At 46.5% G+C, this 24,575-nt stretch overlaps 1 protein-coding gene across 1 annotated transcript in view; it reads left to right on the forward strand.

Moving 5' to 3' along the window:
• Positions 1 to 24,575, forward strand: part of LOC146190055 (protein rhomboid-like) — a 241,870-nt gene that overhangs the window by 35,745 nt on the left and 181,550 nt on the right. Inside the window, exons 2-4 of the mRNA XM_084604785.1 lie at positions 4,077 to 5,719; positions 6,820 to 6,843; positions 11,850 to 12,014. The gene's annotated coding sequence lies outside the window, so the exon portion shown is untranslated. The remainder of the gene's footprint in view (positions 1 to 4,076; positions 5,720 to 6,819; positions 6,844 to 11,849; positions 12,015 to 24,575) is intronic.

Genomic DNA, 24,575 nt, shown 5'->3' on the forward strand with positions numbered 1-24,575 from the left:
ACGGCGCTGAAACTGAAGCCTAGAGCGTCCCCTTCGTCTCCGCAATACTTAACTAGAGCTTGCAATTCTTCCAGGCTCTCAGCTAGCAGCACAATATCGTCTGCATACATCAAACCGGGGAGGCGCTGCTCTACCGCCTTTCCACCTACTCTATATGACAGGTTAAAACCTAGGTTACTGTCTTGTATTCTCCGTTCCAGGTTTATCGTATAAAGCATGAACAGCACCGGTGATAGAGGACAGCCTTGTTTTAATCCGTTGCATACTTTGACATCTTGCCTACTTCTTATCCCTTCCCATGTAATTTCTACTTCGTTATCCCGGTATATTTCCTGTAGGAACTCTATTATCTCATAACCGATACCTTCTTCTTTTAATATGTTCCACAGGAGTTCCCTGCTTACGTTGTCGTACGCCCCGTTTATGTCCAGGAAGGCCAAGTACAAAGGTCTATTTTCCACTCTAGATATTTCGATGCATTGGGTAAGCACGAACAGGCTATCATCTAAGCGCCTACCATTTCTAAAGCCGTTCTGAAGTTCTCCGAGTATCTTGTTATTTTCTATCCATGCTTGCACCTTTAATTTCACCGCCTGCATGGCTAACCTGTACATAACAGATGTTATGGTAATCGGCCTGTAGGTTTTTATGTGCATCCTGTCTCCTTTCCCTTTATAGATCAAATTCATTTTACTCTGCCGCCAGCTGTCTGGAATTTGCTTATTCGTTTTGACTGTTTCCAGAGCTTTTAACAACGTTTTCTTACTTTTTGCTCCGAGTTCATTAATCTGCTTGATCGGATAACCGAAGGGAGGAAGGTGGGAGTGAAAGTGGAAAGAGAGAAAGAGGAGCCGTAGTGGAGGGCTACGGAGTAATTTCGACCACCTGGGGATCTTTAACGTGCGCTGACATTGCACAGCACACGGACGCCTCTTCGTTTCGCGAAATGCAGCCGCCGCGGTCGGGATCGAACCCGGGTACTCCGGAACAGTATAGTCGGGCGTCTTACCACTGCACCATCCCGGTGGGGCATTCTGAAATTCAAATCCCCCCCCCCCCCCCCCCCCCCCAAAAAAAAAAAAAGAACCGCGGACAAAAAAGAGCTAAAATGTAAGGTAGAAATTCTTTCCTGTAATAAAACTGCACGCTCATAGACTATGAGCGGCACGTTGGCTCAGAGTCAACTGGTTCAGCGTTGCTCCTTGTATCACGAATCGATCACGTTGGCGCTGGTCGTTTATAGCAAAAAATATTATTGTGAAATTTGCCCATAATGCCCTGCCTAGTGTCACAGACTGTAAAGAAATACTACGCCGTTAGCGGCCAGCGTCCTTGTACGCAAAAAAAGAAGAGCGCGTTTACGAGCGTCTCATAAATGCAAGCAGTCAAAGACGCACCATTTCATCGTGTGATTGGTCGAGCGCCGGCCGGCGCACGCTGCTTAATGGCTGCGCTGGGTGAGATGCATTAGATATTGGTAGCTAGGATCGAAACACGTAGTAACAGTCTCTTTCTCGATGGGCATCTCAACCGCGCCCTGAACGTAGGGCGGAACAATGAAGGAATAAAGATTAAGGGGACACAAGCTCCGCCGTTAACGGTATGACGCGATAGCGTTTCACACACACGGACGATGTTTACTGAGTTTTTTTTTAATAATATTTATTTAATTATTTTTCTTGTATATCCTGCCGGACGATGACGTCATCGGTAGTTCGGACGCTGTGCCTTGAAATTTGATGCGTGCCAGTGCGAGTTCAGCAGAACGCACACCTTCGGTACAAAGCCTGGGGACTCCGCCGTTAAGGGTAGACGTAATAGCGTTTTCCATTCACTGACGATGTTTTTTTTTTTAACCATTATTTTATATTTTAATTGATTTATTCTTATGCAACGATACTTAGTATCAACAAACATTCGCTTTCAATTTAGAGCATTTTGATACCTTTTTATATTCCTTTTTCCGATCTTTCATTTTGTCAATTAATTCATGTAATTGATCAGTTGCACTCAAAATGTTTTAGCGTCATCCGGCATTATCTTTGTATTCACGCATTTGCACCCCCTGTTTTCCATTTTCCCAAATATTCAATTAATCGATTCATCACTTAAGTCCTAAATTTCCTTAAATAGCATTGTCAAACACTAGATTTTCATTCTGAGTATTTCGACACGTTTGAACCCCCTTTCCCAACTTTCTGTATTTTTTATTTCTTTAATTGATCTATTATCAACCATTATAATAATTTTATAAACTCATTACACACCAATCAGCAATCAGTCTCTGGAACCACAAATTACCGTGATACTCTTTTACGTAACCGCCGGTTAATATACTAACGACTCCGACGGCTTTTCGGTCGAACGAGTTGTATGAGCTATCGCTTAAAATGTGCCGTAGCGGGTGGCTCTGTAAAAATTGTAACCGCCTGTGAACGTTTCGTTAGCGCAGACATGAACACAATACACTACCGCCTATTAAGGCGAAAGCATTTCTTGGCTTGTGCGCGTTGTACAGAAAGTGGGATCAGAAAACGTCCATCGCGATTACACTTGAGAAACAGAACATAATGCTCCTTGTATAGCGCAAGGATGACAGTAGCGATGATATCACGCTGCAGCTAGTGATAACAATAATGGTGACAGTAGCGATGACAATAGCGCTGGAGTTAGTGATAATGATTATGGTAACGTTGGTTCATGCGCGTCTTGTACAGAAATTGGCATCAGAAAACGTCTTTGGCTCTGGCATTGAAAGAAAGAAAATCAGCCGTCTCCACCGAGAATCGAACCGCTAACCCTCCGAATCTCAGCCGAGGGTGCAAACCATTACTCCACACGGGACTCATGAGAAGCAGATCTTAATTATTCTTGTCCAGCTTATGTACGATTATAACGATTACATGACACGCAGTTAGTGATAATGATTATAGTAGCGATGTTAGCGGGCCCTATAGCCTATAGTGACGGACATGTCAAGAAGACAAACCTGCAGTCTCCATGAAATGGGGGGGGGGGGGGGGGGCAATCTCCCCAAGAGTGAGACTGTTACTACATGTTTCTATTTTACAATTAATTTACAGTGATTTCATAAACTCATCATTGCCTATCACACACCAATCAATGCTCAATCCGTAGGACCAAAGGACCAAAAATTACCGTGATACAACATTTTCACGCAACCGCCGATTATTTCCGACACCCGGTGCCGACAACACCTACAATAACAACTACTACTACTATTACGTCGATTTACTAGTAGTACTACGTCGCGTTAAGTGTCTCGTAAAATATTTGCGTTGCGCCTCCCCCGAAACGCCACCGCGTAACGGGCCCGCCGTATCTTACATCGATAACTTCCCGCATGCTAACAATGTTGAGAGGAGAATATGAAAGCGCCGAAAGAGAGGAAGGGGGTAGGGTCGGTAAGGAACTTTCCAACCGTAATGGAGCGTTTGTTTGTTCGAGTTTATGACCTTTCCTAATGACCAAGTCGTTTCTACCTACAAGCCGAAGGCTTACTGCCTTCTTCGGGCACCTTGCAAAGAAATCATCATGCACAATCATTAACCCCTTACAGTGCTAGGATTAACGCCTTTAAATACTCATTTTTTCCACGCACCATTGAGGAGTGGAACAGGCGTCCGCCAGATCTTTTAACCAGAGCTGATTCTTTTGACTCAATGTTTTCTTCACAGCATTTAATTTGAGAGCCATTTATTTCTACGTTTACTTTGTGTATTTTGCATCTGAGCCTTGTATTTATTGTTGTATTTTGTGTTACAACTTGTATTTAACATTTTTCAATTTTGCTGATCCTGTTCTTTTTGCATATATTATGTACTCGCCCCTCCTGCTTGGGCCTACTGTAGGCCTGCAGTATGTTCTAAATAAATAAAATAAAAATGAACTCACTTGCAGATTAAGATGGAGGCTGTTCGAAATCTTTGAGCATAGTTTTGTGTGCTCATTTATGGGCTCATTCTGACGCGCTGAAATTTGCGCGCTTTGAAAGGTGAGCTTGTGCGTTTCTTTTGTATCTCGTTAACCTTGCGCCGTTCGTTCCTTTTTCGCAGGAGCCATGTGGGACCCAACCGAATAGGCAGCTGCGACGCTGATGAAGCGAAGATATTCGGAAGTACGACGCCCGGCCACGAAAGTGGCTGATTGGGCACGATGAGTGAAACTTAGCTTACCGCCGGTTCTTCAATGGCTTGAAGGCCTTATTCCGCTCACGCGTTTGGCTACGCAACACTGCCCGACCCGTTTTGCTTGGTAGCCTTGTCCCGAGAGGGCCAGACTGCGGAGCTCGGTTCCACTTTCAGCCTTCAGCATTGGAAAGCGGTGCAGCACTTATGTGGAGTTTCTCCTGCACGTGCAATTTTGCGGGGTGGCCTCGTTTAGATAACCCTATTTATATTTCGAGTGCGAGGTTTTAGTGCAGCTGAGCAAGCAAGCGTACGAAGGAAGAAGAAAAGCTGAGAAGGAGCAAGAAAAGTGTGGTTTCTCTGCTGAGTGGCGCTCGTCACATGACTCTTCACTGCCAATAGCCACATTGCGTGCTGTTGCCTCAAGCGCTTAGGACTGTGAGTACCGAGGAAGTTTCGCCTGTAGATATCTTATGACCAACGTTGCGGCGTTTAGAGTTTCCGAGAAAGAGCAAGAGCTTTCGAGCAGGGTCCAAGGGAAAAAAATGTAAAGGCAAGATACTTTCACCATCTTTTTAGCAAACAGCTGCCTTTGACTTCCGGTCCGACATGAGTGCTTCCCACAGCTTCCTTTTCGTGCAATTTAGAGCGAAGATCCTTCAGTCATTAATCAGATGTGGAAACTTCAAGTGACTCTTTTAATGCTAGCGAATAATTTTGAACACATATTAAGGTCAAGTCGACGACCGCAGTGACTTTGTTGACTTCGATGGTGAGTTCTAAGCGCTATTCACTGCGGAGCATAGTACAGGAAAAACGACGCAAGAGTGCCGATGTCAACGACGACAGAACATCAATGTAATCAATCACTTCCAGTGCTTTGGCAGAAAAGTTGTGACGTCCAGTAGTTACCTTTTTTGAAAAGTGTCGATGGTCGACGAATCACGGCTTCCGGTGTCACTGTGACGTTCTCGGAAACTTTCGGTTCAAAGACCAGTAGAGAAAAGTAGCCCGTGAGGGATAGACGACTGAGCTTCAAAGTAATCAATCGAATCAATCAGCAGTTATCTCTTTTCGAATGCTGTGGCAGCCCGCGGACCACAAGTGCTGACGTCATCGTGACGTCAATCAAAGCGATCCGGTTCGGCGAGACCTCATAGGGAGAAGAAGCCCGTGCATCGCCTTCCGCAGCGCTGGGTCTCGACAGAGGAGAGCGCGGTCCCTGGGCAGAGGCGACGACCGGGAACGCTGCCGCGTCGGCGTCGTCTCCGCCCTCTCCGCCGTCGCCTCCTTCGTCGGAGGGCTCTTCGTCGCGTGCCTCTTCGTCTTCGACAGCCGTGGTCGTCGTGGTCGCGTCGCCGGGCCCGGGCCGGCGCCCGGGGCCCGCGCGGCGACCATCGGGCTCGGTTGCCGTCATCGGAGAAGGAGAGCTTGACGCTGGCGGCGGTTTGCAGCGTGGATTCCACGACGACGGCCATGGGTGCGAGGACGAAGGCGTGTTCGTCGAAGAGGTCCTCGTCGTAGCCGGGGACCTCGAATCGCCACTGCGCCGCAGCCTGCTTCTCAATGACGTAAGTGAGCGATGGCGCCTATATTTTTTTATTGATATGATAGCTTATGACAATGTGGCAACCCAATGCCAACGGCACCAAAGTTAACGTGGAGAGATTCAGTTTGATAAAGAAATGAGCCTACTCTAAAGTAAGTTGCTGGAAAGAGGGAAATAACCAGGGATCGCAAGAGTGTAAGAACTTCAGTGCTGGAGCCAAAGTAGCAAACTACTCACGAGCATATAGCTTATTCTTTTATAGAATGCAGCTTTAACAGCCATTCTTCTAGCGGCTTGATTTCATTGACTGCGTTCGTGTTGCGTTCGTGTTGCGTTCGTGTTGCGTTCGTGTTGTGTTCGTGTTGTGTTCGTGTTGTGTATTTGTGGCGGAGTCTGTCACGTGCTTGAGCAGGTCCAAGTTAATTCAGGGCCCTCAAAGGATCAATAACGCCGGCGTACGCTGCGTTAAAAACTAACGAAATTGTAATGTGAGCCATTGTCGCCATTGCAGCTGAAAGCTGGTGGGATATGGCACGTGCTACGAGTCATGTTGGGCGTAGGTGGACTGGTGTGATTTTCATTGGTCATGGTGCTCCACTCGCTAGTCATCGAACGATTTCGCTTCTCGCGCATCGGCGAGGAGTTCCTTAGCAGCGTATATGTTGCTGCACTGCCTCGCATCATTGTCCAGTGTTTTCCAAAAGTTTGTTTTAAAGATATCTTATTTCGAGAAAATTGCGACGGACGCCGACTTAGATGCTGCTTGACAGTTATGGCGTCAGTCCATACATTGCTCTTCCACACTAAGGCGTCAGAAATAGCTGTGAGTTGACTAGCCCAACAAGTGAATCAATAGCCTGCCAGGTTGCTAGCTTTACAGATAATGCTCATTTCGCAAACCTAATGTGCTTAGGATGAAAGTAGCTAAAGATCATAATTACAGCCACATTTCTGTTTACAGGGAGCATGCGCTGCTTTGAGCGGATATACCAATTGGAAATAATGCTCACTGAAAAGTGTTGTATTTTTTATATCGTTATATGGATATTAGAGTTTTGATTATATTTTTTCATCTAGTAATTTTACCTGACCCAATCTCTCTTATTTCTGCTTCTCTTGCAGAAATGGCGCCGGCTCTTCGACAAAGTAAGTATCTATTTAGACTGGTACGATTCGTGTGATGTGGCTAGAGTGCGCTCGTTTCCTGGCTCAAGCGGTGAAGCGTGTCGTGACTTAAGTATAGTCACAGGAGAAAGAGGCCTGTGCCCGTAATGTATATCCGCATCACGCTTCCTTTTCTTAATGCATGGGCGAGATATGTTCTTAGTCAAAAGTACCTGCGCTGGTCCCTATGAAGATCTTAGCATGGAAGTGAAGCTATGTTGCAACTTCCGAAGACTTCGTAATTTGAGGACAGTAGGGAGTAACCGCGGTTGACTGACACATACCTAAAAAATTTCTGTTAGTTTTCTACTGCTGCGTTTTCCCGCGATCCAGTCAAAGGTAAATAATTGAGGGTTCCTTTAAGCTCCACCTTTAATGGTATCACGTGACGGCGTTAATTGCACCCGTCACCCATTGCGGATTCTCGTTCGCGAACATGCAATTCGCTATTCTCTTAATAACTAATACCTTAACGTGTACCTCTTTTACCTCGCACATACTCGTTAGCATACAGTAATAACCTACTCAGTTACGTGAACGACCGTCTGATATAGATATAAAGCCCCGCTTTAACCAAACCCTAGCCGAAGCCATCCGCTTTACCCCATCTGAGCACGCAAACCACTACTCCACGCCGGGCTCGTGAGAAACCGATCGTAATTCTCCTTGTCTAGCGTGAGGATGATAGTAGCGATGGCAATGACGATGCAGTTAATGATAAGGATGATAGTAGAGGTGGTGAAGACGCTTCAGTTAGTGATAACGGTGCATTTAATTGATAATGATGCTACTAGGAATGACAATAACGATGCTGTTAGTAAAAACAGTCACGTAACGTGGTTTTCGCCATTTCCGCTCTTATGCAGTCTTAAGCGGAGACCTGTAATTTTTCACCTACAGAACAGGAGCCTTAATGCTGCGGGGTTAACAGGTCGGCAGGTTTCAGACAAGGGAGTGTTTTTAATTAACGACAAAAAAAAAAGAAAAGAAGGAAATCCCGTAAACAAGATAGCTAGCTTGATAGGCCGCCAAGTGATTTCATTACTTCATGGAATATTTGTTAGGAAGTTGCCCATGCAAACCGGCAGCTATAAGGCACCCCTTTTCCACATATTGTAGATTGCGTGCAACTATGTGAAGTATGTACCCATTTTTAAGGCGATATCGTTTCTTGGATGGTTGGCGGCATGGTCAGCATGTGTGGGCAAAATATGTATAGAGGAGATTACGACGATACGGAGAAAATATGAAAAGTAGGTGTCTTGTGTCCACGCCAGTATCTAACCAATATCCTCTCACTCCCCAGCTGAGCATGCAGTACACGCTAATCTCTAGTCTAGGCCGACTTCCCTGCAACGGGTTCATAATTCTCCTTGTCTAACGTAAGTACGCCGGAGGGCGCTGATGGAAAGGACAGCAGCGACGCTGGGGAGGAGGAGGGAAGTGTCAACGGCGACACTGGCAAGGTGCTCACCCGCCTTGTTACGTCGTCACGTGAGCTCAGGGCTTCATTCCACATCGCTATGGGTGGCAACGCACCAGGCCCCAGTCGCTGGCGGGGAAGACCGAGAAAGTACGTTACGGTGGAAGAGGCTAGAGTAGCTTGAAATGCTCTTCTTCGTAACGGGCTTCGGGAAGTGGATGTGGAAGGTGTATGGGCTGAGCAGCTGAGGGGGTTAAGCGTATACTGGGAGGGCTTGGTGTCTTGTAGTGACAGTAAAAATGTTAAGAGTGGAACGAAGCGTTTAACTAGGCTTCTTTCTTCACATCTTTAGAAAGATTGAAACATCCGCCGTACGTTTTTGTACACTGTACCATGGTTGTTTTCAGGTGTCGCTTAGATGTCCTACGAGAAATAGACGTGTTCGCGTTATCAGGTAGCGGTTACCATCTACTGATCTTCTTACGTGGTGTCGGATTTAAACTTCGCATCTTCGACAAGTGCGGGACAATATGCAAATGCTACAGCAGGGCTTTGAGAGATGCTTCGGGAGGGGATGACACAGGATCGGACGAATTGTAGGGATGAGAGAAACCCTTGCCTGGCATTGGCGTAGCAAGGTCTGATGATGACGCTTAGAGCAGAAGGCTAGTTCTGTTAATCATGGCACGGCGAACAAGGCTTAACCAGCAGCGGAGTTATTTAATTCCGTGCAAGCGTTATTTGGACCCCCCCCCCTCTCCCTCTTTATTATTGCACTTTATACGGCAAGTTATCTAACCCACCGCCTCGTGTGTAACATGACAACGCGTAGTGGAGCCTTTTAGTTCCGATGGCAGATGCACCTACGTGCAACTTAGTAATGCTGCTCTGTTGTCATGCGACAACTGCTTAAAGGACACCAGATTCTTTATTCAAATTTTCGTTCTATATTTTTGGCTACTCTGAATTACATTCATAACCACTACGCATTTCGCGCCAGGAGAGGCCCTTAGCGCTTGGAGCTATTTTTAGGCAGCTGAGAGAGGTCATGGAGATTAGCACGTCTTCTTTCCCTGTGCAGCGCTTTTCGTGCGAACGCGAACGCGTTCGCTTCCCCAACATCACGGCAGATTCGGTAATTACAGTCCACGGTCTCGCAAATACAGTGACGAGACGTAAACGCTTGGACACGGTTCAGGGTCTGTTCCGCTGTATCACTCGTTTCCGATAAGATGGCAATTACTGGGTACGGCCTTCGCGGAGACCACCCATTCGAGTCAACGCGATAAAAGTACGCGCCAATGACCCCCTAGCTGTGTCGTCGTCATAATATTCTCGCACTATATATCCCTAGTGGGTCGTTATTGAGGCACGATCCGTGTTATTGCACTGGGTGCGGCTGGAACTGAGGCGGTGCAGTTTGCCTTCGGCATGTTTAACTTCTCCTTTTATCTGCAATTTTGCGTGGATCACGCGAGCAGGAACCTTTTACATGTCGGCTCTGCGCAGGCAGTGAAAGCCGTGACCGTAACAGGCGGTCGCTCGTCAACCATAGTCGGTATGAACGGGGCGAAATCGAGGGATACGCGGGGAAAGCTAATAAAAGGCGGAGACATCGCGCGGCTTGTTAGGTGCTGTTTGGAAGCCTAATCAGTGGTCCCTGGAGTTTATTTAGTTCGGCTAATACAATTCTCTAACCTCAAATGAGGCATTCATGCGTTATTTTATTTTATTTTTCGCAGCCAGAGTTCTTTAATAGCGCTGAGAACAATCCGGCACACGTGCGGTACTTCCTGTCGAGAGCGGAGGCGAGCGTCGACGGTGATGGTTATATGCAGAAGAAGTGAAAGCTTGCGCACCAACTCCACCTCCCTGGCAGAAAGACGACAACCCTAGTCAGGGTTTAAAGCGAAGTGGAGTGGCGAGCTTGATTAGCGAGACGTCAGCAACATCTCCTTTGCGTCGACGGTGATTGGCGACGGCATAATGAGGAGAGTGTGGTTGTTAACGGGAGATTATTTTTTCATCGTCGCTCAAAACCCGATTAATCGTTGGATAAACTTCTCGCATAAGCGAGGTGTGAGGAGTCGAGTCCAGAGGAGAATTTCATCACCGGGCCCGAAGGACAGAGCTCAATGGTGGTATACACAGCGGCGTTGGAGTCCTTGCTGGCCTGCTTCTGTATTAACGCGCAGCGCTAAAGCTCCTGTCTTTCGTCCGAAATCAGCACGCGTTAACAAACCACTAGCGTGCGAATTTGATCGTAAGCTCTGCATGAGGTGGCTCTCTCGCTCTTTTCACTCCCTCATCCATCTGTTCAGATGTTCAGCGTGAGTCAGTTGAAGCGCTCTTTTCTGATTATCACATTCTCTCCATCTCCATGTGCCAGGTTTTCAGGTCTGATAGTTTCATCAACGCAGAATTCTGATGTTGTTGATGACGATTATTGTGATTATAATGACAGTATTAGTATTGCTCTTTGAATCGAGCTGTTCCGCCGCGGTGGCTCAGTGGTGACCCCGAGGATGCCGGTTCAATAGTGACCGCAGCGGCCGCGTTTCGATGAAGGCGGAGCGCAAGGAAACCGTGTACTCCGGGATGGGAGTGCACGCTAAATAAAGTCGAGTTGCCGAATTGTCCGGAGTTCTCCATTACAGTGTCCTTCGTAATCGATGCCGCTTTGGCATTTTAAACCATATAAGCCAAACCAAACTTGAAAGCAAGCTGTCACTCCGCCTTCCGACGTTCGGTTAAACTGTCGAATGCTGCTCATGCAATATAAACTCATGTATGCAGGAAGGTAGGCTGTAGGTCGTCACTGACGACTGAGCATCCCTTTCGAAAAGTCGTCCTCTTTACTTATGTGTTTCCTTTGTTTGTCCACATACTGTCGAGTTAACTTATTCCTTACAATTGTATCTTTTTGTGACCCTTTCGTCTTTATAATCTAATGACATTTGCACGTGAACTTCTCTTCCCTTTTTTTCTCAAAAATAACTTTCACAGTGAATTTGAAAAGAGAGGAAAAGCAGAGAGAGAAGAGAATTTATTTCATCAGAACCGGGATGCTTGTACTAGAAATATTGCGATGTTTTCTAATGACATCTGCTGAGGTTCGCGAGGCAAATGCGTCTATATGGCGTCTGACATGGCCTCGTCACCTTTACGACAGTCCTGTAGTTTATTTCTCTCTATCTCTATTTTTGCTGTTTCCAGGCGCCTACAGTTGAAGTCAATTTGAAGGTGACCGCTTTAACGCCAATCTACATAAATAAAGTACTTCTAGAAGTTGCATAATTGAGGAAAGACTTAAAAATGCTCATGAGAATAGCTAGCTATGCCGTTACTCGATACTTCACTGCCTTTCTTATTTAAAGAATGAATGATTGTCAGGATGGCTAATAAATATATTGGCTTTGGTTTTCCGGCATGAAAACGGTCACCTTCATATTGATGATCGCTGCAGTAATACAGGGGAAATCGCTGTTACTGGTTAACTGGGCTGCGCGAAGTAAGCGGTTACTTCACCACCTCCTGAGGACGTGCCTTATTGGCGCGTTCGCAGTTCGACCCGGAGGGCTTCGGCGAGATTCCGTGGGCGGATTTCCTGCGCGCTCTGGAGAGTCCGGAGTTCTGCCAGGCCGTGGGCCCGGCCAAGCGCGAGATCCTAACTGCCAAGGCGCACCGCAGCCGAACGTCGGCCATCACGTTCGACGACTTCGTCGCAGTGGTGAGTGCCTCTTTCCCGCTTCCGCTACTCTCTCCACAGCCGTTCCCTCCCGCTACCGACTGATGGGCACCGCACAACGACCAGCGAATTCCCAGTACGCGCGCTGTGCAATACCTTATAGATTTGGTGGGCGGATGAACTTAGTTTATTCAGCAGACTCACTGCAACTTATTGGATGTCTTCTCTTACAGCTGCAACTGTTAGTGAAATTGAAGGATTAGTCCTCCACTTGGCGCGCATTTGCAGACTTGGAGGCTCCACTTCGCCGTCTAACGTCCTAGTCTATGGTGTAAAGCTTTTCACTGCATGTGCAGGCAGTGAAACTCCTGAACGTCAATAAAATCTGTCACGTTCTGGCTACCGCGACGGTTAAGCGGCGGTTTGCATTGCTGCCGACTTTATTGACGACATTACTTCCAACAAGTGCGCCTGTACGTTTTCTACAATTATTAAACGTCAATTTCTGCGCTGGTTGCTGAAAGTTGAATGCTCAGGCTAACGAAAAGGCCAGCGTCAACTTCGAGTGAATTTCGACTGGGTATGAATTTCACATTTTATCACTTCAGAGTTTTGTTTATGTAAAGAAAACTCTGAATACACCGGTTGGAAATAATGTTTTCTGGGAAAAACCGATAACAGCGTTTCGAAATAAACAGCGAGAGAGATCCATTGAATATTAAAATTATAAAATCCGAAAAGTCCAGCGCCTGAATGCAACACGCTACACCACACTACGTACACTACAGGCTGTGAGAAGAGCCAACGGACAGCAAGGTGGACACATTGTTTGTTCTTCTTGTCATTATCCCTGGCAGAGACTGTGATTGTTTTACGCTGTAAAGAAAGGGGCGATTTAGGTTCAGTTAGTTGATAATGATGCTTTATTCGGCCTCCTTATATTAAACGAGCAAGTTCAACCAAGATTATTTTCGAGACTGACCTCTGCACAACTGCATGGATGCGAATCGCCTGATGAACGCTCGCCGGATAGCCAGTGACGCGCTTTGTGTCTCCGACCAAAAATACTGTGCTAATGTCTTTGGAATTGGCTTTTCGGCTAAGAAGGCATACGAATAAGGCTGCTTGATACTGCTTTTTGAGTGCTGTTTTTGTAATATGGAATTTTCGGACTTAAAAACTGCCGTTCAGTAATAAAACCAGTTGGTAATTGTGCAACATACGTGGTCGTATTCTTCTGTCTGTTTAAATAGTATTTTTGTTTTCTTGTGAAAAAGTACCCTATCTCGTGTATAGTGTGGTAATGAAGCGGACTCGATTGTCGCCGGTCTAGATCAAACTTCTCTAGTTTCAGTGTTTTCAACGCACGACACCTGCTTGTCATCGCGTTGCAGTACTGAATTCGACCCTTTAGATTGTGCGTTATTATATCCACCTTGATGGTAAGTTTTCGCCAGCTGCTAAGCTTTTCCTTTTGGGTGAGTATTGAGCGAAAAGGAATCTTTGCATGCCTTGCTTCCGGCATAGATTCGTGCACTGTCTAGGATTATGATTGGTGGCGGGGCTGTGTGGTGTAGGGCCATATGTTATTGTGTTCTTTTATTTCATCCTGCGCTATCGCCCTACAGTTGATATGCAATAATTGCCATCAAATCACTACCATTGGCGATAATACATAGAATTCACGAAGGTAGCGGCAAACACGCTTCAAAGGAGGCCCTTCAACATATGGCATCGACTGGTTCCCACAATGTCGCAGCTAGTTCCATTTTGCAGACGCACTTGCCGTGCACTTGCAGTTTCATGCTTGGGTTTTAAGCGCAATGTCATGAGAGCCGGATGACCCCATTGGCTGGAAGGCATCCTTTGAGAAGCATTCGCGCTGCTTTCTTGAATTCTGTATAACCATAGGTTTAAGTTGGACAGAGAAAGACATCGCGTGGGAATGCATTGCAGCTTATTTCCTCTATTATTTCTTGGCATCTGTCTTGGGAATTCGAATACCACGCGCCTTTGTTCAAGGAGATGTGTTGTAAACTCCCGACTTCGTTACTTGCGCCTTTGTCAACATTGCTGTCGAAGTCTTTACTGCCGCCACGACTGCGGTTGTCTTCACCGCATCAAGGGTGCATTTGCGGTAGAGCACGCTTTCCGGGAAGTGGCTCACGTTTTATGCGTTATGGCTGCGAAGCTTCAACTGGTGCTTTTGTCCCTGTTATTGTCATCACGAAGCATATTTAACAGTTCCCAAATGAAAATGATGTTATAGTATTATATTATCGAAACTACGCGCCAGCGTCAATAACTGAGGCTCGTCATTGTCGCTGGCGCCATCTCTCGTCCCTGCTTGGAAGCCTAGGTGCAGCGTCTAGCCGACAGATGGCGGCAGAAGCAGAGTTGCGGTAGGGCGCCTACATGTTTCGCCGCGGCGCCCCCTAAGTTGCGGTAAATGTTGCGGTAAAGTTGCGGACTTTTCAGGCGCTCTCTTAAACGCTCGATGCTGTTCCGGTACATGTAACCCGATTCCGGACAAAGTATTTGTTCTGTTCTCTGACGAAGTGAGACAATGAAGCGTTGGTCTGATATTTTGCTATTGCTGTATTTACTTGGTGTCGGGCTGGTCTCACGCAAAGGCGTAATGTTAATTTTCGCAGAGCTTATATGAAGAGGGAATGTAACGATGGATAACACATTTGCTTTTCTTAGTTATAGATAAAAATCTAGTCCGAATGGTATATTTGCTCTACTGCGAATATTTGATCAGGTTGGATGAGTTCGTCTGTAGCCTCACGACTGCTATACCTCATATGGGTCTCAGTTTCAGTTATTTCCTCGCGGGCATTATTTGAGGTGCAGATGGGAAGGTGGGCACCGTCCAAGCCTCACAACAAAAAACAAGAGGTCCAGGAATATTTTTTGTGTGTGATTTCTGGCTGCTAAGTACGGTGAACACTGCGCGGCTAGACAGTGTCCACTCACTCTTGTTTCAATCTTTTGGGGGCTTATGTGGAAACATATATCTATCCGTCTTGATGGTCATTTAATTGTTTCGTTTCATTTTACACGTTGTATCACTTCATTTCTCACGCTGGTAGTCCACGTAAATCCACGGTATCATACCGGTATCACTTTATACCATCGGTCCACGCTCCACGTCCCAGAACCGAGCCAAGCTGTCCAAGCTGAAACTCAATGTGTGATAAGACGAATGCTTGATATAGGATATCGCGGTTACGTTTAGGGTAGAGAACAAGGGAGGGGGGGGGGGTGCAATTGGGGGTAGGTGCTTATAATTTGTTGCCTGTCACGTCCGCTGCTACTATTGTTCAAGGTTAAGGGCGTATGTGGCTTGCAGTGCGCTTGTATTTCTTGCTCCATCTCGTTTGTCATGCGCCTGGCGGCGCTAACGAGACCAACGGGACGGAAGTGAGGCTTGCGTGACGTCATCCGACGGCGCGTGTCTCCGGTTCCTGTGCCTCCGGGCCGGAACACGCTGCACCACCCTGCGGCAATGACCGCTGCAGGGCGCTCTTCGCGGTCCACTTCACTTTGCGGCCGCCTCAGTGCATGTGGATAGAAGCGGCCCCTGGTCTAATTCGCTGCGATTTTGGGCTTTTATTACATGAGCATGCCATCGCTTAATAAAAGTTCCATACATTGTAAAAGGGAATGTGGATGTTGGATAACGGTATTAAAAGGAAAGTAGTTACGTTCCATGAAGGAACTCTTGAAGGCTGCCTGTCTAGTGCTTCATCATCATCACCAGCCTGATTATACCCACTGCAGGGCGAAGGCCTCTCCCATATTTCTCCACTTAACCCGGTTCTGTGCTAGCTGCATCCACTTGACCCCTGCGAACTTCTTAATCTCATCCGCCCACCTAACTTTCTGCCGCCCCCTGCTACGCTTTCCTTCCCTTGGAATCCAGTTTGTTACCCTAAGCGACCATCGGTTATCCCCTCTTCGCACTACATGTCCTGCCCAAGTCCATTTCTTCTTCTTAATTTCTACTAGAATGTCGGTAACTTGAGTTATTTCTCTGACCCACTCTGCACGCTTTCTATCTCTTAATGTTACCCCTACCATTTTTCGTTCCATAGCCCTCTGGGTTGTCCTCAACTTAAGTACAACTCGCTTGGTTAGCCTCCACGTTTCAGCCCCATAGGTAAGTACAGGCAAGATGCAACTGTTGTATACTTTCCACTTGAGCGATACCGGTAAGCTGCTAGTCATAATCTGCGAGTACTTGCCAAATGCGCTCCATCCCAATCTTATTCTTCTTGTTATTTCCTTTTCGTGGTCCGGATCTGCGGTTACTACCTGTCCTAAGTAGACATATTCGCCTACTACTTCCAGTATTTCGCTACCTAATGTAAACTGCTGTTCCTTCCCGAGGCTGTCTAGTGCTTATTCTTTCCTATTGCAGTGAGATTGCTCGTTGTGGAATCGGGATACTAATGGATAGCGGACAGTGAATTGAGCGAAGTCAGATAAGAGTGGGTTAAAAGGAGGTAATCGAAGGCAGTGATGTCGTGATAAGGCAGATAACTGTAATGGAGTGGATTCAAAGGGAAGACAAACGTAGCAGGGGGCGTCAGAGTGGCAACACGAGATTAGCTAGTTTGAGGATGCAAGGATGTGGGGACGCAGCTTGCATAAGACATGGCTAAATGAAGGCAAATGGGAGGGCCATTTGTCCTCCTCATGGTGATGATGAATTTCGGTTCTTAAGATGTTGCATCCAGCTGCTCATCGCCATGCACAATCTTACCCCACTTGACGTTTATAGCTAAATGTGCCTCGTTTTAAGATGAATGAATGAATTAACTTTATTTAATTTCCACTTAAAAGGGGATGGACCGCAGACGAAAAGCTATGGCTCTGTAGCTTGAAATTGTCAGTGACCAAGTACAAAAGCAACATAAAAATATAAAGTGGCGTACAGAGCAGCTCGCAAACAAAAGTAACAAATCACAAGGCATTATATATGCACATATATACAAATATTTGTCCCCCCCCCCCCCCCACACACACACACACGTATATAAATTAAATAAATAAAGTTCGTTTTACACCGTGCGTACAAAAACGCTTCCATCGGAAATGAGTTTTACGGTCTGAATATAAAGCGCTACAGCTCTTCTTGCTGCATATCCTCCCTCCCCCCTCTTAAATGGCTAAATGGTTTGTGCCGACAGTAGCGCCGATTTCTTGATTCGTCTGCAAACACCACTTGAAGAAACAAGCGTGGAGTGAAGCTGTACGGTCTTGCTTGCTGTGCTTTGCATTAAGCGTCGAAAAATTCGGCAGCACATTGCCTTCTGATTTAGGATTTATGCGGACCTTAGATTTTGGGGGCAAGTTTGATTGTAGCTGTGATTTCTTTTTTTTTATTTTATTCCGGAGCCATTTAAATGTTTACGCGATGGCGTATGCAGCTCGTTCCGCCGAAAAGCCTACAAAGTCGGGAAAATTCTGATTGGCTGAGAGGATCATGACGTTACACATTACCTCGTGTGCGAATTAAAATACACCGCATTCAAATACAGCCAACGAATTGGGAGAAGGGTCAAAACGAAGCCAAAATTAGCGATGAGGGTCCTCTAATGGAGGTATTTCAGAAAATGGAAGTATCTCAATAAAATAAATTTGCCGCCATTGTGGTTCGTAACCAAGCCCTCTGCATGCCAGGACGGCATGTTTGTTAGAGGGGCTAGGTTTGGTGCATATGACCTACGTATGTTTGGATAATGCACTGATGCCACAGTAATAATAATTAGAAATTTTTAAATAACTTAAACAAAACATTAAAAATTCGCGGAATGAAAGGCCGATGTTAATGGCAGTACTGCGTGTACTCTAAAGCAAACATTTATCCCGAAATTTTCCTTACTGATAGCAAGATTTGGGGCGACTGGGCAGGTTTTATGTTTACCGTTCAGTTTAGCTTGAAAAGCAGTCAGTACCAGATCGAATGTGCGCTTCCTTAATGCATCGAGAAGTTGGTTACTTTGCGTGTCAGGGCTGCACTGGGGGAGGAGAGCCGTTGTGGAAAGCTCCTGACAGATTTCGACTGTCCAATGTATTCTTCACCGTGCTTTGTCCCTAGTGCTTGCCCATGCTGACCCCGAAGTCTACATGGACCTACTATGCCACGCCTATCCTATGCCAGCCGAGGATAGGTGCGCTTGTTTCACAGCGCCGCACACCCTTCGGGTGCCGTACAAGTCTGACACAGACAGGACACTTGCAGCTCACGACGGCGTCATCAAGTGCGCGTCGTTGTGTTTCGCAGCATGGTCGTGTAAACGTTGTTCCACAGAGAACAAAAAGGGAGGTGGGGGGTGGCACTTATTTGTTTTTATTTAAATGGCTTCGTGTGTGCGTACGCGACAGAGACGACGCGTCCGGGTTCTGCAAGTGTAGCGTGGCGTGGCGAACTGTGACCGAAAATTGGATCGACGGGGTCCCTCCCTTCCCCCCGCTTTCTCCCATTCCTCGTGGAGTCATGAGCAGTGGGTCGGAACGGTCGTTGGTATAAGCGTTTTTACAACCTGCGCAAGTCAAGGTGATAGAGGGGGGGAGTACAGGGTCGACGATGTGGGTTGGTCTCTGGTCGGGAGAACTCGTCACGCCTGTGATACGCTTGTTCCGGTTAACGATCCCCGATGCCACCGAAGGGTCTTTGAAACGGTCCGGGGGAGCGGGCGGTGCGGTGTAACGTGTTGAGGCGATGAGTTGCACGCTGTGAGCGTATGCTGCGCGTGAATGAAGTTGTGGCCATCGTGAGAGTTGGAATAGTTTCTGAGATTGATGCACCGTGGCGCTGTGGTCGGAAAAGAAATGAACGGACGTGTGTCAGGTTGGTGCACGTGTATAGTTTACTTGGAAAGGGAGGAAGGGTCGAGCGGTTGATCGACTTTTTTCCCGGCTGACTTGGTCGCAGTAATTAGCGAGGCAGCTTTGCGGGCGCACACCTGCGTTGTTTCGAGAGTATGTTCTCGTGGGAACCTGCTCTATCACGCATGGTCGTTTACGTGCTGCTACGCCTTAATATAAAATCCAACAGCGCGAACTGAACGTACGCCGCAAGGCACGTAGTGGACTGTGGGATGAAACTTTTTACTGGGTGCCCTGTGGTGTGCCTTAAGTTTTCACCGCTGGATGCTCTACTGAGTGTTCTACGCTATGTTCCCGCAGTTTGCTGGTTTGGATAGGATATCATTAACAAGCGCGAGAACGCTCTGCTGTGTGTTCTGTTAATATTGCCGCGTCTGCAGTCACAGCCGCTCAGTAGCTACTTCTGCGGGAAGTTCGGCTCCTTAGAAGAAGCTGTAAACTATATAGCCTTGACCGTCGTCCTTACTTTTCGTCAGGGGCGATTATAGCCTGTTGTGCTATCGTGAGCCAGAGTAGCAGACTCCTGCTGATTTATGCTGAACTTCATGCGTGTAGGAGTGACGTACTGCTGACGTTCTTCGCCAGGAAGCGCCCACATAAATTATGACATCGAGTCATAGAAAGAAAAAAAATCTCCAGTGACTTTAGTATACTGCATGGTACGGCACGCTTTGTTAGGCGTCTCTTACTTTTGCTCACGACATATCGCGTTGGGCCCGAATTGCGCTGCGCCACATTATGGTGCTCTGTGCTCAGAGAGGCCACTGTAAAACGATCGGTTCGTTTAAGGAGTATCGGAATCGGAGCGGCTTTTTCTTGGGTTTACTTTTCGCGTCAATCGGAGTGCTGCGGCCGCGCCTGGGGCACACCCACGACGTTGTGCATTAACGTACGCATATCTGCAAAAACGTTGTGAAGCTATACTTCTGCGAAGAGTCTGCTTGGCAGAGCGCCTGCTACAGAACGCACGATGAACGTCTGAAATGCGGAAACAGTTGCAGGTTAGACGAACGCGCGTGCGGCCCACAGGAAATGCCACTTGGCTTATAGCGACGGGCCGAGGGCAACGTCCTTAATGATTTCCTGTAACGAATAGTATTTGGCAATCGCTAATGTTAGGTGAGCAAAAGTTTGTTTTGATATCATTCCGCGCATGTTTATTAGTTATTCATTCGTAACACCCCTCTGTTGGGACCAACTGTGTGTGATATGTGCCAAAGTGGATAAATCAGCCAAAAAAAAAAAAAAAAAGAAGAAGAACCTGGCTTTTCGTCTGTACGTTAACAGCGGGTAGGGGAAGGAAGAATGCAATGGCCAAAAGAGGAAGTTTCGATAAAACTTCAAGTTGGGCTAGTTGGTAATTTCTTGTAGGAATCATTTTGTTAGCGGTAAACACACACGGACGCAAAGAACACGATACACAAGGGACACCCGCTAGACACAAAGAACACGGTACACAAGGGACACCCGCTTGTGTTGTTTATTAATTACTATTTATTTACTTTTTATTTATTTTACTATTTATTTACTTCTGCTATTTATTTAGCGGGCGTCTGTTGTGTATCGTGTTCTTTGCGTCCGTGTGTGTTTACCGGTAACAAAATGATTCTTACAGGAAGTTTCGGATATTGAAACGAATTTCTATATATTTTTTTAATATGCTCGAAATTAAAAGCGCCTGCGAGTAGAGAGAGAAAGAAATAAGTATCCTGCACCTCATGCTTTAACGTAGAGTAGAAAATCACAGTTTTTTAAATAAAACGTGTATGGGTACATTACGAACGCATTTCGTTTAGTTATTTACACTTATACCCTCAATAAACAGAAACGATCGAGGATGAAGATGAAAAAGCAATGACGAAACTTGGGAAGCTGACAAGCGTTGGGGGTATTGGTGGTGGTAAAACTTTAATTTCCAACAGATACAGGATAGGCTTCAACCTATCCGCCTACACGACGGCCTGGAGTCCTTGAGCTCGAGCGGCGTGTTCGGCCAGTTGGATTACTCCTAGCTGAGTCCCGGGGTGTGAACTCATGACAGTAGAGTCTCCCAAAATTCTTCCGTTCTTGTCTGTTCATTTATATTTTTTTTTATTTCTGGGCATGTTCATATCATATGTACCAGATCCGCCTTATTATCACATAGTTTGCACCTATCTGAGAATTGCTCCAGGTACCTCAAGCTTTTCGCAGATTATTTATTTATTTATTTCGCTGAAATTTTAGTCAAGACTCCCTGATACAAATCAAACACGAGTTTAGCGCCGACTAGCATGAATGACGCTTAAAAGCTCGAACCTACTGGCTCGAGAGTCACAATATTCTCTTTTTATTTCTTTATTTAATTATTTTTTTGGTCTCTGTCTGTTTGCTTGTAAAGTTTGGCGCCGCCTGATATATGCAGGCCGGCGTTGTGTGCTGCCGATTCTCGGAAACGGCGAGAAGAGGCGTACGCCATTTTCGAGGAGAGAAAGAAATGGGAGAGGAGGAAAAAGAAAGAGAAACCAGAGCCTTTGGAATGTCGACTCAGGTCGGCTGCCCAATGCAAAAGCTGCCAGCGACGGCAATACAGCGGCAAGGTGCTGCTCGAAACTGTACACTTTACAACGCCTGACAAACAGTCAGAAAGAAGGTAAGGATGGAGCGATCCCCTAAAGAATAAGCACCACTTCTTGTGGAGAGGCGAGCCTGAAAGCGCTCGGGGCACTGGACACCGCAGCCAAATACTGGCGTTGCTGTTGGCGCGTGCTGGCTCTCGCGGTATCCCGCGGCGCGCCCGACGGCGCGGGTTCTTTTCTGCGTTTTGTTCGCTCGCTTTCTGCTGGTTCTTTTCGTCCGGCTTTCTCTCCCGGTGTACTGTTCCTCTGGCGGCGAGCTTTCGTCTTCTTCCTCGGCGGAGCCAATTAAGTCCTGCACTAACCCTGACCGACCGACCGCCCGAGAAGCCGGCAGATGGCTCCGCTGTGTGTACTGCGTCGTCTGCTCAGTCGTCTGCTCGGTGCTGGATCGTCGATCTGCTTAGTGTGTAACATGGTCTGAGTCGTCTGCTCAGAGCTGTTTGCGGCTCGGCTGCAGGTGGAGCTGGAAACAAGTTCGTGCTTCACGTCTGTGCAGCCCTTGGATTGAAAGCATTGCCTTGTGCGCCTATCTCTAGCTATTCACTCGACGTATTCTTCACTACGTGGTCTGCCAAGGAGAACGGTGTTTCACAGTAGCTTTCAGGATACTTTACACGGTCTGCTTGATTTGACACCATTGGCAATACTGATATTTTTAATAAAAACGAAGTAAAAAAATGTTGCTTGCAGAGCACGCAGATAAAAACGTGTATGTAAAACACGAAAGGCCCCGCCTTGTGGAGGCACGAAAAGGGGACAGTGTTAAGCAGGATGAAAGATCTTGCTGACCACGCACTCAATCTTCTCAAACGAAGCCTCAAAGAGGCACCAATGCATGGTAACGAAAGTTGCTTACTTCGCCATAATCTGGCTTCAAATCGAACGGTCCGCAGATTTTAAGGAACACGGCCGAGCCTATACTTCATAATTAACATCGAGCTCCCGCAGAACCACGCTGTTCGATTTTATTTAGACTACTCGCGCTTACTAGCGCCACTGGTCTAAAAGAATGCGTTGTATTTGAAAACTTATCACACTGTCATAAAGTTACTGTATTACCACGTTTTCGGTAAACCTTATCATGGTCGATAACCTCAAAACGATTTCTTTCAGTTATCGCCTCTATCCTTAATCGACGCAATCATTATTTTCAAGTGAAACGTTCAACCCGCTGTCACGTAATGTGAACATGTGTGCGCTCGTAAACACTCTCGGAACGTGTGAGTGAAGGTGTTCCGGTCCTTTAGGAGCTGTCGTCGACTTGCTTGACAAACTCGTCCGGAAACCAGCCACAATGTGACAAGGAGGGGTGGTCGTTTGGTGCCCGCAAGCCAGATAATCGGTCGGAGTAAAAAGGTCACTAACAAAGCACAGTTTATGCAGCCAAGAAACAATACAGAGGAGCTACACATCGATATCCAGAGCGCACACACAGTGTTCACCCATGCTAAGCCCAACTTAGAAGAGACCATAATGCAACACAGCAACACAAAAGTGCACAAAGGTACGAGAGAGGCAAAACCGAATAAAGAATACTTCCGAGATTACTGCAGAATCTGCACTGGAGAAATGCGTAAGCCTGAGCGTTGTTGCACAGCACTGTAAAAAGTAATATTGCGATAGAGGCTAACTGCTGACGCTCTGTTTGTCCTTCACATCGTGCCCTAGTAAGCGCACACGTAACGTTCGCAGTGCAAACGTCCTCGCACCCTCCAGCCGAGAAGCGCGTCATCATTGGTAAGGCGGGGGAGAGTGTGCTGGAAACTCGTAGCTTTTTGTTCACCTGTAAATTATCGGTCCTCCCGAGCAAAGTCTAGAGAGCACCGCTTAGCACGCACCAAGCACTCCCACTCGTGAAGAGAGGATTTGTTTTTTCCATTCGTGGGCGAGATTTTTTCGCGTCAAATCGGCTTCGCAAAAGTGCTTCGATTTCGTTACACCTGCCACAGAACTATTTAAGCTAGGGGACTCAAACTCACGCTACGTAGGTCTCACTGAAAAAAAAAAAAAAAATGCTGCTGGTTTAACTTGAATAAACCTAGTATGTAAGCGAAATAAGCTGCATTGCTAATGGTTACACACGGTAAAGGTCTTTACAAAAGAAGAAGACGGCGGTCAGATGGAGCTAGAAAATTATGAAGACGCCAAAAAGAAGATAGAAATAGGGAAGGAAGATGGGAACCAAGAAGATTTGGAAGACGTCAAGAAGACGACGACGCCGACAGGAGAAGGAAAAAAAGAAGATGGAGCGCATGCGCAGTTGTAGTCTGCGCCTGGCACGGGGATCTTGGCTATACATGGCGTAGTGAAACTTTCGCTTCAAAATTTCACCCCTGGCATGCCAGGAGCTAGAAAACAACAACAAGAAGAAAAAGAAGGTGATAGAAACGATAAATGAAATAATGAATATATAAAGCTATTAAATAATTATAAAGTAAATTAGACCATTTGCATTCCCAGACAACACACTCCCATTCTTTGTGGAAGAGAAATGCTGCGCATGCTTGATTCTGCTTGAAGGGTACCACTTCAGAATGGCACGAAGAGAAGAAGTGAAGGGCTAATAAATACCCCAGTCACTTATCCTCAAAGCAAATTAAAAAATGGTCGTGGAGAGAGGAGGCTTGTCCGACGCCTCGCTCTTGAAGCACCTACGGGCATTTTTTTTTTCGGCTTTTCAGCAGTCTTATTTGCATGCGCCTTTTCAAAACGCCAACAATGAAACGCGGCGCCTAACAGAGGGCATGACACTGACTTCGAAGCATTGCGCAACTGCGAACGTTTGCGTAAGGTGTTCGTCGGGTATAACATCGCCCTACAATCAAGCGCTTAAAGTGCATCGGCGAATGCTTTCACGCGGGAACGTTGTAAAATCAGCGATGACAACTATGACTCGCGTTGAAAATTAACAACGTTGAAAAAAATGTTAGGCAAACCACATTTGCTTATTACAGATTCAGTGAGTTTTTGTGAGGAAATGGAGTTCTAAGAAGATTACTGTTTCATATTTAGTCAGTTACTTTTTGGGGCCGCTATTTATCACTGCAATCAGTTACCTTTGAGATAAAGTAATTGTAATCGTAAT

Source organism: Amblyomma maculatum, chromosome 5 (genome assembly GCF_055883805.1).
Source record: "Amblyomma maculatum isolate TAMU_Amacu chromosome 5, ASM5588380v1, whole genome shotgun sequence".
In the NCBI taxonomy this organism is placed as follows: Eukaryota; Metazoa; Arthropoda; class Arachnida; order Ixodida; family Ixodidae; genus Amblyomma; species Amblyomma maculatum.